The sequence below is a fragment of the Bos javanicus genome, chromosome 19 (assembly GCF_032452875.1).
Source record: "Bos javanicus breed banteng chromosome 19, ARS-OSU_banteng_1.0, whole genome shotgun sequence".
Taxonomy (NCBI): domain Eukaryota; kingdom Metazoa; phylum Chordata; class Mammalia; order Artiodactyla; family Bovidae; genus Bos; species Bos javanicus.
In genome coordinates this window covers 44,181,844-44,197,227 of record NC_083886.1, presented here as the reverse complement: position 1 = coordinate 44,197,227, position 15,384 = coordinate 44,181,844, and the positions used below count along the sequence as shown (strand labels likewise).

At 43.6% G+C, this 15,384-nt stretch overlaps 1 protein-coding gene across 5 annotated transcripts in view; it reads left to right on the top strand.

The window, feature by feature from the left end:
* Positions 1 to 5,773: 5,773 nt before the first annotated feature.
* Positions 5,774 to 15,384, top strand: part of EZH1 (enhancer of zeste 1 polycomb repressive complex 2 subunit) — a 31,586-nt gene continuing 21,975 nt past the window's right edge. The window contains exons 1-3 of one of the 5 annotated variants that reach the window (XM_061391873.1): positions 6,962 to 7,909; positions 8,011 to 8,124; positions 15,082 to 15,172. The gene's annotated coding sequence lies outside the window, so the exon portion shown is untranslated. The other 4 variants (XM_061391872.1, XM_061391875.1, XM_061391874.1 and 1 more) reach the window with 4 other exon arrangements.

Sequence of the window (15,384 nt, the reverse complement as noted above, 5' to 3'; positions counted from 1 at the left end):
TTGAATGCCAAGCCCTCCTACTTACCAGTCATGTGGTTATGGCCAACGTTGTCAATCTCCCTGAGCCTCAGTTTTCTTTGTAAAATGGGGATGACAAGACCTACCCCCTCCCCAGGCATTTTGCAAAGATTGTACAAGATAAGATAGGTTCACATCCAATACAATAGTGAAGTGAAGTCGCTCAGTCATGTCCGACTCTTAGCGACCCCATGGACTGTAACCTACCAGGCTCCTCCATCCATGGGATTTTCCAGGCAAGAATACTGGATTGGGTTGTCATTTCCTTCTGCAGGGGATCTTCCCGACCCAGGGATCAAACCCGGGTCTCCCGCTTTGTAGGTAGATGCTTTACCGTCTGAGCCACCAGCTAATGAATTTATGTCAATGCTAAAGGCAATGTATTAAATATATAAATAAATGTGATTCATTGTTTCTTTCCCTCAGGTGTCATGGATGGGATCTGTAGATGGGATCTGTTGTACTTTCTCCAAAAAAGTCTCTATAGCCTTGTACTCCATCATAGCTGCAGTGGGGTTCAAAGGACCATAGTATCAGCAGTGTAGGATCCTGCTGATAAGCCAGGGAAGAAAGAAGGGGAAGTCACAGAACCAAGGGGAACTCTCCTTTCCTGTCTGACTAGGATTTGTTTGTCTTGCACACAGGCTGTGCCCTGCTGATACGGGGGCCTGTCCAGTGTCCAGCTTTGATTGGCATCTCCAGCACAGAGGAAGTAAGGAGCCCCTTGTTGATTAGGAACTGTTTTCCTCTGAACTTGCAGAGGAGAGTCCCAAACACATTTCTCTTTCTGGCGCCACTGGTGAAAGGAGAAAATCATGGAGACAATACAGACCTGTGATTCAGAGCTAAAAGATCTTACAGACAAGAGGAGGGAGAATGAAGAGGTTTCAAGCATAGGTTTGGCGTCAGAATGATGAGGCCCAAATCCCAGCCTCACCATTTACCAGCTGGCTGATCTTGGGCAAGTTCCACAATCTCTGTAAGCCCTGGTTTCTTCGGTTGTAAAATGAGCATAAGAATTGTGCTGACTTCCTATGGAATGAGATGACCCATTATTAAAAAACTTAGCACAATGCCAGGCATACACTGAATGGTCAGTGTTTGAAGGCTGTGATCGTTTTCTGTTTCTGCAGTTATACAGTCAAAGACCCTGATAGCCAGGAAGGAAGCACAGCCCATTAGCTGTCCACCCGACTGGGGCCACTTCCCAGGCAGGGCCACGCCAAAGGCGTGTCCCGTGGGATCAAGGCCCTGCATTAACTGTGCTGAGAGAGTGAGAGTGGGTAGCACCACCCTAGCCGTGGGCTTGGAGCTTTCAGAGTATGTGCAAAGCAAGGCCTGAATCCCACCCAAGTAATCCCCCAAAGTAATTCCGCTTCCTGCTAGAATTATTTACCTTGTAATTAACAAAAGCTAAGGAGGCCCTTTTCTAATATTTTGGCTTGGAGGTTCAGAATTTAAACTTTTTAAGAGCCACGGACAAGGGTTTATTGTGGGCCTGTTCTTACTTGCTGAATTGAATGCATTATTATGATTCCGAAGCAACTAGGGGTCAGAGGCTAAGTACCTGAGGCGGAAAGCTGGGTTTTTGAGATCAGAGGACAAAAATGTCTGGGAGTGGAGAAGCTTCAAAACTTGAGCTATGTTTCCAGGCTCAATGATGTCCAGACCTCAACTTGCTTTGGAGTTGCCTTTGCCTCTGACTCTGAGTGTTCAGGGAGGGGTCTGGCAATTCAGCTGGCCCCACCAAGGCCTGGGCAGCAGCCCCAGTTTCTGGTGACCTGAGTGCAGGCTCTGGGGTTGTGCTGTGCTTTGCTTGCTTGTTTGTTTCTCCACAGCAGGGTGGCCTTCCCCTGCTTCTGGGTGGGAAATGGGGGAGGAGAGAGGATGGTCTGCTCCCATCTCCACAGCTGTGTTTACACTTCCCTTGTCAGGGACTGTCTGGGGCTCAGCCTTTCTTCACTCCTGTGTCCCCTTGGAGAAATGCTATTTGATAGCCCCGTGGGCTTTACAAGGGAGGGGCTGAATGAGCAGAGGGGTCACCGTCCAAAGGGGGCTGGAAGGAAGGAGGAAGGGAGAAAAGTTGGAAGAGAGAAAGGAATAGTGCAGAATTCTGTTTGAATTCTGGGAAGCATCGGCTGCCTCCCTTTCTAACAGTGACCTGAAGACAAGCAGGGGACAAAAGAACACTTAGAACTTGCCTGCCTTGGAAGGAACAGAACAGAAGGAACAGAATGTGTGACAGAAATGTTGTTTCTAACCACTGAGTGGAACAAAATCTTGCTTGGGGATAGGGATACTGAGGGCACAGAGAAGAACAGTCTTCCCTGAGGCTTCTTTGGGGCCACTGGTCAGAGATACAGCATGTTAAAGCCAAGCAGATCATGCTAAGATACATGCAAATTAAAAAGGATTTAAGAAAATGGTCAAGTAAATAATGCTCTTCTTCTCCAGGGAGCAAGTTGAGCTGGTATTAATCAGTGTGCTAGTGTTGCTGGACTCTCGGCCAAGCCTGGGAGAAGGGCTGCCAAGGCAAATCAGGCCTCAGGTTTCAGAAATTAAACACATAATTTTATTTTTCCGCAATAGAGAACTTTCGGAAAAAGAACCAACCTCGTTAGGCTACTCAGCACACTTTGTCCAGTTTCTTTCAGCCCCAGAGGCCTGCGATTTAAGAGCAAGATGAGCAACTGGAAGCCAGGAGTGACACAGTTATTCCTATTAACTGCCTGGGGGTGGGGCCGGGAGGAGTGGGGCAGGGGTGATGGTACTGTTTTTCAAAGGTCCAGTAGCTGACCACTTGCCAACAGTTTTTCTACGAATTTATAGGACAAAGACCTGAAGGGTTGGAAAAGAAAAAGAGGAAGAGCTAGCCAAACAAAAAATTGGCTTATGGTATCTCATGGACCATGGTCAGCTAAGAAAGAGCCTGGTCTCAGGAAAAACTCTCCCTTCAGAGAGGGAGAGAGGAAGCAATTGGCAGACAAACTTTCCCCAAGAACCCCACAATTATTGGTGATGTGGAAAGATGTTTTTATAATCCTCTAGTGAACAAGGATTATTAAACCCTGGGTTTAGTCCTATGCCAAATGCTGTGATGGATAGGAAAGAGGTAGACAGCCTGGCAGTGAGTGTAAAGTGGTAACAGTGTTGAAGCTGGGGGAGATCTTGGGGGATGGTGGGTTAATGAGGAGGTGGAGTTGGAGATGGATTATACACTCAGATCTATAACTCTGACACAAATCCCTTCACCTTCCTTCCTTTCCACATCAAAATATTTTTGTAAATATATTGTCTTTGTTATGCAGAATAAAGACATTTGTTCTCCTCTTGTCACTTGGCATACTTCATGCTTCCCTAAAACAATGTGGGTCACTCCCATGGTGTTAGTTACCAACAGAGTTGATGGTTCCCAAATTGCTCTCCAGTCTCAGTACTGACGTTCAGATCTTCTGAACATCTTGCCTTAGGTAACTCATATTCCTTTTTTTTTTGATCTGCCACCTGCCCACTCCCCCCACTCTCTGCCTTTTTTTCAACTATATTCTTTATTTCAACAAATATTATGTAGTGTGACATAGGGGTCCCCAACCTCCAGGCCATGCACTGATACCTCCTATCAGATCAGTGGCAGCATTAGATTAGAAATAAAGAGCACAATAAATGTAATGTGCTTGAATCACCCTGAAACCATCCCCTCCCCCATCCGTGAAAAAAACTGTCTTTCACAAAACTGGTCCCTGGTGCCAAAAGGCTTAGGGACCACTGGTACCATGGTTCTTAAACCTGTTACACAGTGGAATCACTTGGGATGCTCTTAGACTTCTTGAAGCCCAAGCCAATGAATCAAGCTTTCTGAAGGTGGGAGGAAGAAATCAGTAGTTATTAAAGCTGTCCCAGTGACTTCAATGTGAATCAAGCTTGAGAACCACTGATCTAAAAAAGGCATTTGGAATGGAAAGGAACATCATGGCAAACTGCCAAGTGTGAAGGAATATTTACTTTGATTTGGTGGTGAATTGGGTGTAGGCAAGAGAAAAAAAAGAAAAATTTCTGATATAAGGAAAAAATACTAAATCTGAAATCCAGAGACCTGATAGGGTAATTTTTCATCAAGACAATCTTTTAACCCGTTTATGCCAGAATAGCTTTGTGTGGGAAACTAAAATCCTCCCTACCTACTTTACAGAGTCGTTATGATTATTTGGAAAAAAAATTATTATCGGCTTTTATATTATGTATGTAGCAGGAATTCCCTGGTGGTCCAGTGGTTAGGAACCCACACTTCCACAGCAGGGGTCATGGGTTAAACAATCCCTGGTGGGGAGAACTAAGATCCCAAATCCCACAGTTGCATTATACAGCCAAAAGAAAAAAAAGTATGTGGAGACAAATTTAAGGTGATGTTAATTTGTATTTTAAGTTTTAATTTTAACTTTATATTTTGAAATAATTTCAGATTTATAGAAGTGTTACAAGTGGTAGAGAGTTTCCTGTATGCCCTTGAGCCAACTTCCTCAATTGTTGACGAAGTGTGATTGCCCAAACCAGGAATTCAGATCGACAAAATACTATTAACTGATCTACAGATCTTATTCTAATTTCATCAATTATCCCACTGGTATGCCTTTTTTGGACCAATATCCCATCCAGGATCACACATTACATCTACTTGTCATGTCTCCTCAGTCTCCTCCAATCTGGACAGTTCCTCACCGTTTGTCTTTTTTTTTTTCCCCCCGCCCTGCACCCTCGACCCCCTCCAGCTGAAGCACGGAGTCAACCACTGGACCGCCAGGGAAGTCCCAATCTTGATATTTTTGAAGATACTAGCCAGTTATTGTGCAAATTTACCCTTTATTTTGGATTTGTCTCATGCTTCCTCCTGGTTAATTCAGCTTATGCATTTTTTTCAAGGCTACTATGGAACTGATTTTGTGTCCTCATTGAATCATATTGAGAGGTACTTAGGACGGAGGAGCCTAGTGGGCTCCAGTCCATGGGGTCGCTAAGAGTCGGACACGACTGAGCTACTTCACTTTCACTTTCACTTTTCACTTTCATGCATTGGAGAAGGAAATGGCAACCCACTCCAGTGTTCTTGCCTGGAGAATCCCAGGGACGGCGGAGCCTGATGGGCTGCGGTCATGGGGTCGCACAGAGTGGGACACGACTGAAGCGACTTAGCAGCAGCAGCAGCAGTAAAAATATTATCTCAGCATTAGTGATATTAACTTTGATCATTTGGTTAAGGTGATGTCTGCTAGATTTCTCTTCTGTAACGTTACTTTTTTTCCTTGTGTAACTTATAAGTATCTTGTGAGAGGATACTTTGACTCAAGGCAACTAATTTGAATCTAAGTGACTGGGAAAACTATTGACAGAAATAGGGAAGCCTGGTGTAAATAAAGCAAGAATGATAACTTAAGAGCCCTAGACGGGTGTTTGGGGATATTTGTAAATCAAATATCTGTCAAAGATCTGTATGAAGGGGTTGCAGGTTGGTGTGAAAAGCTGAAGTGAGAAGTGGCATGTCACCAGTGTGTGAGGATGATGCAACACTGGTTGGGTCTTCAAGAGGACAATACTGGCTCCAGGAAGTTTCTCAAGAGCCCTTCCTGTCCCCTGACAGCGCCGCCTTGGAAATCTTCGGGTTCGGGTTGCACCACCTCAGACTCCTGAATTTGGGGTACTGGCGCCAAACCACAGACCTGCGAAGAAGGAAGCCAGCGGGGCGCGGGCGGCGCAGTGCGCACGCGCCCGGAGGCGCGGGGCGGGGCCGCGGCGCGGGGGCGGGGCCGCGGCGCGCAGGCGTGCTAGCGGTGGGTCCCTGCGGCTCGGGATGGAGGGTGAGTGAGTAAACAAGCCCCGGCCCGCCGGTGGGGCCGGGCCTCCGTGCCTCGCCACCGGGGAGCCTGAGGGAGGGAGAGTCGAAGGGATCAGAGAACTGGGGGGAAGCGGAGGGACACACCAACTGCCTGCCTGGGCTTAGCGGAGCTCCCACTCCCCGTTCCGAGAGCTGGGGGAAAGAGGACAGCTGGCCGAGCGAGCCCCAAGCGAGGACCGCGTCTGCGGCGGGGAGGGCGGTGTGTCCAGGAGGAGGAGCGGCGGGGGCGGGCCCGGGAACGCGAAATCCCGTTGGAGGGCGGGGTGGGCCAGGTGGGCGGGACCCCTGCGCGGGGAGGGCGAGGTGGGCGGTGGCAGCTGCGGGGGCCCTTAGCGAGGTGGACTGCTGGGGACTTGAGGACCAGACGCGGGGGGTCAGCTTTCGATGACTTTGGGGGGTGTTGAGGAAGCGGTGGCAGTAAAAACGGGGTGAGGCGAGTGAGGGTCCTAAGGCGCAGAATGGAAAGGGGCGCTCGTTCTCGGGGTCCAGGCGGTGCCGCATGCCTCCGGGTTCTCACGCTCGGTGCCCCTCTCGCCTCCCCCAAGTCCTGGCCCTGAATAAGAGGCTTCTCTCCAAATTTGGTCTCGCGCCAATCCCTGCCTACCCCAGAATTCTCTTGGGGATCGAATAATGTAAGGGAAAGAGCCTTGAAGCAAAAGCAAGGTGGTGTATTTGGGACGTGCCTGTTAGGAAATGTGGAGCAAACTTATTTCGGTAAAAAGTTACTACTGAGAAATTGTTTCGGGAGCGGGGAGGGGAAAGGATATGGAAGAGTGTTAGTGCCGCCGGTGGAAATATTGAGAGTGGGCTTTTCATAGGTGAAATACGGGATTATAGCTGGAGTCGCCTAGGTATCGCGATAGTCCAGAGCTAGAGGGATGAGGATGGGGCTAAGAGCCGAGGTAGCCATGGGTGCGTGTGAAGATGGCCACGACTGTGAGAGTCTCTTCCGCCTTTGCTGCCATGATGCCTGTGAAGAGAAAAATCCCCCATCGGGTTCTTTTAAGTTTAAGAAACTTAAAGGAAGTTTCCAGCGTTAGAAGGTGCCAACTTTATCAGAGGTTTCTGTGAGAGCCTGTCTATTTTAAGCCTTGGAATCCCTAGAGCTGGAATGGGTGGCATTGATAAAAGAAGATTACTTAATTGCATAGAAGAAAGTGTGTATGAGGAGATAAAGTACTTTAAACACACACATAAGTGCACACATTTATAATAGAGGCAAAGATCATCTATAAAGATCTAATAATACTACTATTGTCATGCTGAATGTGTGTATTACAGACAGTGGGAATGAATTCTCCCAGGGGAGAAATGTTGGCTTGTTTTATTCACTGATGCACTTTGAATGCAAAAACAGTGCCAGGCACACAGTAGGTGACCAATACATCTTTTTAAAAATTAGTTATCAGTTTATTTCTGGCTGCATCGCATCTTAGCTGCAGCACTCTTTCGTTGCCTCCACTTCTGCCAGCATGTGGGATCTTAGTTCCTTTACCAGGGATGAAACCTGCACCCTCTTCCCTGGAAGATGAATTCCTAACCACTGGACCTCCAGGGAAGTCCCCTCAATACATGTTTGTGGAATAAAGAAATAGTGGGAAGATCCCTGGGACTGGAAGTGGGAAGATCCCTGGGACTGGAAGTGGGAAGATCTGCATCCAGGTAGTGGAAGAACTGACAGACTACTCATAGGCCAGTCATGGAACTGGATGCCAAGGTAGTTTTCAAACTTGCTGGAGTGGAAGTGCTGTTACTTTAGTTCTCTTTGAAACAGCACTAGAAGAAGGAGCCTAGGGTTAAAAGTGAAATTTTATGCCCAAGAGGACTTTTGTGAGGAAATGTAGTTAGACTTGTTTCACTTATACTTGCCTTTGAATTAGCATGCCTTTGAAAAGCTATTTAAAATATTATATTTAGCTTTTTAATTCTTGAGATCTGAAATCTGGCCTTCTTAGTTCTCTAGGTAACAGTTCCCACCCTTGGTTTGTGCCTTATGTGAAACAGGTAACAGTTTATTTCACTAAGTTTATCTTTTTCATGTGTATACTCAAGTTTAAAAACTTTTTAAACAATGTATACATTGTTGGACTTGCCTGGTGGTCCAGTGGCTAAGACTGCACTCCCAGTGCCAGGGCCTTTTGATCCCTGGTCAGGGAACTAGATTCCACCTGCTGTAACTAAAGATCCTGTATGCTCCAGCTAAGACCTGGCAGAGCCAAGTAAGTAAATATATATATATTTTTAAGTTTATGCTTTGTTAATTAGCTACTTGCCAAAAAAGATTTGAGGCAAGTGTTTTAGCCACTTTGGCCATCTGATGCGAAGAGCTGACTCATTGGAAAAGACCCTGATAGCTGGGAAAGATCGAAGGCAGGAGGAGAAGGGGACGACAGAGGCCGAGATGGTTGGATGGTGTCGCTGACTCAGTGGACATGAGTTTCAGCAAGCTCCGGGAGTTGTGATGGACAGGGAACCCTGGCATGCTGCAGTCCGTGGGGTCGCAAAGAATCAGACATGACTGAGCAACTGAACTGAACTGAAAAACACTTTACATTTCTACATCAGACAGTTAAACTGCAGAGAAAAAAGAAAAAAAACAAGGCAGAGGGTCTGAATAGGTATTCCAAAAAAGACACACTGATCACCAACAGGCACATGAAAAGCTACTCATCATCACTAATCAACAGGGAAATGCAAATGAAAACCACAATAAGATATCACTTCACACCTGTTGAAATGGCTGTTATTAAAAAAGACAAGAGATAACAAATGCTGGTGAGGATGTGAAGAAAAGGGAACCTTGCTGCACTGTTGGTGGGAATGTGAATTGGTACAGCCACTATGGAAAACAGTGGAGATTCCTTAAAAAATTTTTAAAAACTGCCATACAATCCATCAAGTCCACTTCTGGGTATTTAGCTGAAGAAAATGAAAACTGTAATTCAAAAAGATATATGCACCCCAATATTCAAAGCAGCATTATTTACAATACCCAAGATATAGAAACAACCTAAGTGCCCATCAACAGATGAATGAATAAAAATGTGACACGCACAAAATATTTTGCAACTTAACAACAATGTGGATAGACCTGGAGGATATTATGCTTCTTGAAATAAGTCAGACAGTAGAAGATGAATACTGTTTGTTTTCTTTTATATGTGGAATCTAAAAGATAACAAATTTAAAAATGAAAATATGTAGAGAAGGGTGAAGAGAATTAGATTAGGATTGAGGGAGAGGGTTTTAAGGGAAAAATTGCTTTTAGAGAATACCTCCATTTCAGAAAATGCCTAGTTTTGCTTGTTTTTAATTTGACCAAACTGTGTATTGAGCTCTTACCCAACATCTTTAGTCCAACTGTCTTATCATTTGGGATTTCATCACTCCAGACCTTGAAATCAAGAGTTCCTTAATGAGGTAGAGTTTAGTGCCTCTGATGTGTTATGTTCTCAGACATAGTAGCCCTAATATTTTGATTCAGAATGGAATAATTGAAAAGTCTTGTTTTATTAATGATAATGAGCAGTCTACATACTTTTTTTTTTTTTCCCTAGCCACGCTTCAAGGCTTATGGGATTTTAGTTCCCTGACTAGGGATCGAACCCAGGTTCTCAGCAGTGAGAGCATGGAGTCCTGACCCCTGGCCTGCCAGGGAATTCCCATTAGACAGAAAACATTAAGCCTTGTGCTCCTGTAATTCAGAACCAGTCACGGTAGAGCTGTAGCCTGTTAGGAGTTTCCTTTAACTCGTCTGAATCAGTGTTGTACATGCTAAGAGCCAGCGTTTTCCTTGGGTCTCATAAAAGCTAATTCTGCTTTGATTTTTGTCACTGTTGTCTCAAATACACACAACCTGATTCTCTTAATAAAGGAACACTAGAAAATGTTAATGCTATAATTTTATTTTAAATTAAGAATTCAGGGTCACAACTTCTTGTTAGTGACTTTTTTTCTATATGTACAGCCCAGAGGTTCAGTGAGTTTTCATAAAAGTACATAGTTAGGGCTTACCTGGTGGTTCAAGATTATCTGCCTGCCAGTGCTGGGGACCCGGGTTCAATCCCTGCTCTAGGAAGATCCCACATTCTGCATGGCAACTAAGCCTGTGCACTACTACTACTGAGCCAGCACTCTAGAGCTGGTACTCTGCAAGAGAAGCTACCACAATAAGAAGCCCGAGTACCACAACTAGAGTAGACCCTGCTCTCCACAACTAGAGAAAGCCACATGACCCAGAAGATCCAGCACAGCCACAAATACGTCTTTTTTAAAACTGCACTAAAAAAAAGTTCATAGTCATATAACCATCACCACAGCCAAGGTATTTTTATCACCTCAAAAATGTCCCTTATGCTTCTTTTCATGTAATTCCTTTCTATTCTAGTCATATAAGTGGAGTCAAAGTATACAATTTTTGTGTCTGATTTCTTTCACGTAACATAAGGCTTTTGCAATATATAGGAACTGTTTGCAATACATCTGCATATATAGGAACTGTCCGTTCCTTATTATTGGAGAGTAGTATTCCATTGTATGTATACACTGTACTTTGTATACATTCACTAATCCATAGATATTTGTATTGTTTCCACTTTGTGGCTATTATGAATAAAGACGCTTTGCACATTTGTGTACAGGTCTTTATGGGGATGTATATTTTCATTTCTCTCCGATAAATAATTAGAAATTGTAGGCCAGGTTGTGTAGTAAGTACACATTAACATTTTTAAAAAGGGGACTTCCCTGGTAGTCCAGTGGTTAAGACTCCATGCTTCCAATGCATGTCAACCCCTGGTCAGGGAACTAAGATCCCACATGTGCTGTGACATGGCCAAAAAACGAAAAAAAAGGAAATGGGCTTCTCTGGTGGCTCAGTGGTAAAGAAAATGCCTGCCAGTGCAGGAGACATGGGTTTGATTCCTGCTCTGAAAAGAAGCTACACGCCAAGGAGCAACTAAGCCTGTGCACCACAACTATTGAACCTGTGCCCTAGAGCTGAGGAGCCACAACCAGTGTAGCCCAAGTGCCCTAGAGCCTGTGCTCTGCAACAAGAGAAGTCACTGCAATGAGAAGCCTGAATACTGCATCTAGAGTAGCCCTCGATCAGTGCAACTGGAGAAAAGTCCACACAGCAATGAAGACCTAGCTCAGCCAAATAAACAAATAATTTTTAAAAAGCAAAAACAACAACTGGCAAACTTTTCCAAAGTGGTTGTACCATATTGCATTGGCACCAGCAGTACATGAGGATTGTATTGCTCTACATCTTCACCACTGGTATTATAAATCTTTTTAATACTAGCCATTTTGTGGTTGTATAATAGTTATGTCACTGTGGTTTTAATTTGCATTTCCCTGATGACTAATGATTAGTTTAGTTGCGCAGTCATGTCCAACTCTTTGTGGACCCCCTGGACTGGGGTATATAGCCTGCCAGGCTCCTCTGTCCACAGGATTTCCCAGGCAAGAATACTGGAGTGAGTTGTCATTTCCTTCTCCAGGGTATCTTCCTGACCCAGGGATGGAACCTGAGTCTCCTGCATTGGCAGGTTGATTCTTTAGTGCCTGAGCCACCAGGGAAGCCCAGTGACTAATGATAGCATCTTTCTGTGGCTTATTTGTCATTTCTATATCTTTTTTGGTGGAGTATCTGTTCAAAGTTTTGGCGTACTTTTTATTTGGTGTCTATCTTATTATCGAATTGTAGGCGTTATTCATATAAAGACTTATTTTTAAACTTCTTAACTGTGATAGCATATGTTTTGGAGTTTATTTTCAATGTATAGGTGAATGTAATGAAAAGCTCTTAGCTTAGTACTTAACTGGAATGTGAATAGTGTTTTGCATATGTAAGTAATTAAATAACAGATACAGTAAAATTTAAAATATTTTTTTGTGTGGCACTTCTTTTGCCTAAGATGAATAAACCCATTTCTCCTAATCTGTTCTAGTGAATGCTGAGTTTTTTGTTTGCTTGCTTTTTTTTTTTTAGATCTTTGAAGTGATAGTTGTTAGTGTTCGAGTGCTATGGGAACCCATCTTGGCTGTGTTTCAGTTGTTTATTTTAATCATACCTATCTGTTCCAAACAGTATGTCTCATCTTCCTCATATACTTTGTGGGGACTAACTGCCAAATAAACTTTAGAGATACTGAAAACCCGTTAAAAAGCCAAGCAAAATAAATATTGGCTCATGATCACATGAGATTCAAATGTCACTTTAATTGTTAAAGAAGGAAGGGTGGCTTATTTTATGTTATGATTGGATAAAACCCAATGATATGTTCATGTATATGTGTACTACTCTGGCCAAATAAAGCACCTGAGTAAAATTAGAAATAGTGCCATTGATCATTAGACTATTCTGGTGTGCTTGCTATCATCTCTTTTGACAGACTATAAGAGATCACATTTCAGCTGTAATTCCTTTTTTGTGTATGTAGAATTTAATTAATTAATTAATTTATCTTTGGCTGTGCTGTGTCTTCGTTGTTGCCTGGGCTGCTCTCTAGCTCTGATACACAGGCTTCTCCTTGCTGTGGTTTCTCTTGTGGATCACAGGCTCTACAGTGAGCGTGAACTCAGCAGTTGCAGCTCCCAGGCTCTAGAGCACAGGCTCAATAGTTGTGGCACTTGGGCTTAGCTGCTCTTTGGCATGTGGTATCTTCCCGGATCAGGGATCGAACCTATGTCTCCTGCATTGATAGGCAGATTCTTTACCACTGAACCACCAGGGAAGCCCTGTAACTTCCTTTTTTTATTTTCTCAATAAAAATATCGATGTTTTCCTGTGGCTGTCTCCTCTAAGAAATCTACAACACACGTACATACTAGCAGCTGTGGATTCTTTTCCATTACTTGGTCTCCATTTTTACCTTATTTTTGTCTGCTTTTTTTTTTTGTTTAAATCCAGTTGTGAGGCTTTCGGGATCTTAGTTCTGAGACCAGAATTGAACCTCAGACCCTTGGCAGTCAAAGGGTTTTAACAACTGAATTGCAAGGGAACTCCTAGTCTCCAACTTTAAATGGATGGAACAACCTGCCTTAAGCTTACTGTTTCAAAAGGAAATGAGTTCCAAAAGCAATGGGAGAGGGATTGCAGTTCAGAATAAATTTTGGGGTCATTTGGGTCTTGAAAAGGGTAACCTAAGGTTTCTTAGGGAGGCAGTTTTATCCTAGATTTGAACCATTTTTTCATCTCCTGGAGCAAATTATTATTAAGCTTGTTCAGGGCAGAAATTAGATGGGCAGCTACTTAATATTACATGTGAGCGGGGTGTATGTTATTAAATAGTTTTTTAATTCTAAGAAAGAGTCCCTCTTTTGGCCCCCACTTCATAGAGGAATGAAACATACTTAAAAGATATAAGAGAAAGAGAGATGCTGTAATTTATAGGAAATAAATTCAGAATTGCTTAAGTTTTTTTTTTTTAATAACCCAACACCTTAGCTTCTGGGATTCCAGTTCTTAGATTATGGTGGTGTTTCATTCCCTTCCCCCAGAGAGATAATATTTAACTTACAGAGAATTGCTTTTAAGAGCTTGAATCAGTTGATTACAAGTGATTAAGAGTGAACACAGTGAGTCTGTCTGTTTCTTTGCTATTCTGTCTTTCCTTTTTTAAAAAATTTTATTTTTTATTCTTGGCTGTACTGGGTGTTCATTGATGTGCAAGGGCTTTCTCTAGCTGTGGTGCATGGGCTTCTTACTGTAGTGACTTCTCTTGTTTTGGGGCCCAGGTTCAGAAGTTGTGACACATGGGCTTAGTTGCCACGTGTCATGTGGAATATTCTGGGCCAGGGATTGAACCCATGTTCCCTGCATTGGCAGGCAGGTTCTTAACCACTGGACCACCAGGGAAGCCCTGTCCTTCCTTGATGTATCCTCTGAGTTTAATATAGCATCACACCCATCCATTTGATTCTTCAAATGAAACATTCCCATATAGTCCTCTTAAAGTCCAGTTGAATGAGGTATTATAGTAATGATCTAATCAATGGCATATGTGTGACCTTGGGTTGAATTTTGCTGTTTTCTTGTCTATGCTATTATTTCTTATGGGTGAAAACAGGTAATTTTCACATGCTTCTAAACTTTAGTTTCTGTTTCAAATTTTGACTCTTCATAGCTCCTTCTAGGGGCTTCCCTGGTAGCTCAGCTGGTGAAGAATATGCCTGCAATGCAGAAGACCCCAGTTTGATTCCTGAGTTGGCAAGATCTTCTGAAGAAGGATAGGCTACCCACTCCAGTATTCTTGGGCTTCCCTCGTAGCTCAGCTAGTAACGAATCTACCTGCAATGTGGGAGACCTGGGTTCAATTCCTGGGTTGGGAGGATCCCCTGGAGAAGGGAATGACTACCCACTCCAGTATTCTAGTATTCTGGCCTGGAGGATTCCATGGACTGTGTAGTCATGGGGTCCCAAAGAGTTGGACACGACTGAGCAACTTTCGGAGAAGGTGATGGCACCCCACTCCAGCACTCTTGCCTGGAAAATCCCATGGATGGAGGAGCCTGGTGGGCTGCAGTCCATGGGGTCGCTAAGAGTCGGACATGACAGAGCGACTTCACTTTCACTTTTCACTTTCATGCATTGGAGAAGGAAATGGCAACCCACTCTAGTGTTCTTGCCTGGAGAATCCCAGGGACAGGGGAGCCTAGTGGGCTGCCATCTATGGGGTTGTACAGAGTCGGACACGACTGAAGCGACTTAGCAGCAGCAGCAGAGCAACTTTCATTTATAGCTCCTCATAATGTTTTTAGAAATTTAGTATGTTAGGCGAAATAATAGAATTAGTTCTCCAGGAACCTAAGTAGCCGATATAGAATAAAAATCTTGTAGATTTTATTGAATTTTTACATATACTTACTATTTGTTCTTTCTCTAAAGTAATTGATGGGCCTGGTGGCTGAGCCTAGAAATTGGTGCAGAAAAGCAGAAAAGTGCACTTGGTAATTGTGAGAATATATTTGTGTGTATGCCTGGAAAGATAGAATTTAATAAAATAAAGCTCCCTTCTCAAATGGCATCAAGTATTATTAGGATCTGATTTCCATGCAAATACTGTGGTAGCAGAGACTTTAAAGTCTTCATAGTTTTGGGGGGAACATCCTTCTGAGGATCTGACTATGCTCCACTGACTTGGAATGACTGTCTGTTCTCTTTTGAAAAGCTCAACATTTATTTTGCCTTTGTGTCTTGGCATTCCTCTGAAGAACAGAAGCCAATTGGAAAACCCTACCCTTCGCCTTGCGTTCTATGAGGTAGGTAGAGCGTGGTCCAATAAGTACTTCTTTAAAACTGAACTTTAATTCAAGCGCCTCAAAAAGAACCCCCAGTGATTGGCAGTGTTATGTATTTCCATGTGTCATGCCGGTGACTTGGAGATGAGATTATGTTGTCATATTCGACCTTAATTGCTAGACATCTGGTAGATTTAGGCAATTTGGCAGGTACAGTTTTCTTGTGTGGGTGA